This window comes from Pteropus alecto, unplaced genomic scaffold (genome assembly GCF_000325575.1).
Source record: "Pteropus alecto unplaced genomic scaffold, ASM32557v1 scaffold71, whole genome shotgun sequence".
Taxonomy (NCBI): Eukaryota; Metazoa; Chordata; class Mammalia; order Chiroptera; family Pteropodidae; genus Pteropus; species Pteropus alecto.
The window spans coordinates 17016787-17019949 of NW_006433024.1; positions in this window are offsets into that span (position 1 = coordinate 17016787).

Here is a 3163-nt window from a genome sequence, read left to right on the forward strand (position 1 = left end):
TTTTGTGTCTTGATGTGTTGATTATAACTTCAGATTCTTGGATATTCATTAAACACTTATTGATTGCTTCTCGTGTGCCAAGTGGTGTGTTAGACCATGAAAATATAAAGATGGACAAGCAACTGCTCTGCCTTCAAGTTCAGTCTTGCAAGTTCTTTATTTTCATCCTTTTGGATTTATTTTTAGAAGTTAATATACTCTTCTGAAAAAAGGATTTGGTTCTTTTATCAAAGTAAAACATCAGATACTTGCCAGATCATTATGAAATAATTTCCATCTCAATTGGCAAAGCAAGCTGGAATTTTTTAACAGTATAGAAGTCTTTTAATTTTTTGTACCTCTCACGCCATGAATTCATAGGGAATGGGTTCCTGCAGTGCAGGCTCCTCTCCACTGGTTCTCACAGTGTGCTTCTGGTGGAGAAGGTTGGCACGTCAGCTGAACCCAGGTACCTTTCTCTTTGGCTTCCTTTTTGTGATCATTTTCTTTCACACGTTTCAGGAAGTTATCTGGGCTCTTAAAGTGTTTAGTATGCTCAATACGTACATTAATTCTCTTGGCAAGAATCTTGCCCTTAACTTGTTTACAATGCCAACCACATCTTGCAGTCTTGCCATGGTAACATTTGTGGGGCATTCCTTTTTGAAGTGTCCATTCCCTTCATGTCTACAATATCACCTTTCTTATAGATTCGCATGTATACAACCAAAGGAACAAATCCATGTTTTCTAAAAGGCCTAGAGAACATAGAGCAGGTGCCTCTCCGCTCCCTTTGTGTTGGTCATTTTGGTGAATTGCTGGAAGATGGCAGAAAAGCAGGTTTAACTACCAGCTCTTATAAAAATGTCTTCCTGAAGTATAACACCAAAGATGGTTAGGAGTGTGCTAAAGCCAAAGTTTAAGTGAATCAGAACAAGATAACTAAGTTCCCTTGGTGATCATATCCTGTGGCTTTAATACCATCTATATGCTGAGGACTGTCAAATTTCTGTCCATTATTTCTTGTTTTGAGTTTCACAATAGTCTCCTAACTGATCTCCCTACATTTGACTCTACAGCCTGTTCTAAATAGCAGCAAAGAGACATCCACTCTTGTACTTGATGCTATTCAATGGCTCATTTCAGAAAAAAGATCAAAAACACTGCTGTGGCTTTTAATTTTTGACCTCAGCTGCTACTCTTCCTCTCCATCACTGCCTGAGTCAGTTGGCTTCACACAAGCTAGGCAAAGACACTCCTGCCTTAGAATCTTTGCACTATTTGTTCCCTCTAGTCACTCATCCTGATATCTGCTTGCCTAACTCCATCTCTTTTGAGTCTTCAAGTATCACCTCAAGGAATCCTATTTAATACTAGATACCTTTTTCTGTCCTGCCAAGACTCCAGATCCCACTTACCCTACCACATGTTCTCTGGAGCATTTGCTAACTTCTAACATACTATATAATTTACTTACAGGTTGTTTACTCCCTTATAGGTTCTTAACTCCCTGTCCCCCCACCCCTACCTTTGGGTAGAATGTAATATGGCTACCAAGATAAGGATTTTTGCATATTGCTCATTGATAATCCAAGTATCTAAAACTGCTTGGTACACAGTTTCAATAAGTCCAAGGCCATGTTTGGAACTCGGGATACAGTGGCAAACAAGACAGGCGAACCCATGGAGTTTACATTCTGTTATGCAGAGCCTGATAAGCTGACTTCAGAAAGTAGTAAGTATGAGGACACTGAACATTCTAATGTGATAATGTGTAAGAAAGCTAGCATAGAAAGAATGGTTAGGAAAAAAACCCTTGGAATTCATTTGAGCTGAAACCTGGATTATTTGGAGCCAACCTAACCTAGTGACAATTTCAAAAAAAAAAAATGCATTTGAGATTGAGGCAACAAAACCTACAGAACACTTACTTGGCTTTAAGAATGCCAAACTGTGCTAAAGAATGGGCTGTCTCAAAGCTCATAGTTTCCTAATCTTGACCCCAGAACTCCTAAATTCCTCGTCTACTATGATAGTGAACTACTTTCAGGAACTCAAAAGGAACCATGTTCTTTCTGGTACTGAGGCATGCTTCCTCTGTCTGGAAAATCATTGTTCCCTAACAACCCGCCTCCTTCCCTTCATCCCACTAACTATCTTTCAGGTCAGACTAGATTTGACCATCCACCTGTGTGCACCCTCAGCTCCTGATCCTTCTCCCCATTTTAGAAACTATAGGAGGAACTCAAATCAGTTCTGGGTGGGTAGAAAACAGCAAGAGAGATTTAATTCTAGCAAGTGTCCTGGAAACTAAAACTTAGAGTAATGAAATCTAATTTATAAAAAAACCTAAGAAATTGTAGAATTACTCCTAGAAGCTGTACATTTATTCTCTAAAACTAATGTAACCACGAATAAGAAAATCCAGTAAAATTCTGGTCATCATAGAGTTGATCTTAGAAATAACATCTATGGCAAAGCTTAGAATACTAAATACAGTTTCAGTTTGTAGTCCTCAAGAAATACTAAGTAGAAAAGGAACAGAGAAGAACAAATAAGAAATGAGGGAATGGTATTCCTTTGAGGAAAAACTACAATTTAGCATGCTATAAGTGATAGATAAGATCAAAAAACACAAACTCATGAAAGGTTTGAATAGTAATAAACCTGGATTTAATCATAAAATCAGGATATTGAAACTTGGGTCTATGCAAGGGCGTAAAGCTGGGGACGTGGGGGAGGTATAACCTTTAGCTACTTACAGACTGAATAGCCACAATACAATTCAATGCCACAGAAACTGTCCTCTCTAAATGTATTAACAACTGCAAGGATTTGGATATGTTAATGGCTAGTAAGTCTGTATCTGGAAAATTCTTTTGAGGCTGACCATCATGTTAACAGAGCAGCCCTAGTGTCACTAAATTAGAACCTTGGGCTGACTCAACCGAACCCTTGGTTTCATCTACAATAGCCCTCATGCTTCAGACGGCCTGATCTATTTGGCAAACTATTTCTAAATGAAATTATGTACCTTCTGCCTCCCTTTTGAGAATCCTCTTCACTTTGCATATAGCTATTGGGGAGATACATTTACAGCCCTTCTTGCCATAATCAGTCTTTCTCCCTATGCCCCCCTCTCAACCCCACTCAATTTAAAATTGCTCTAAAGGAATTAACTGTA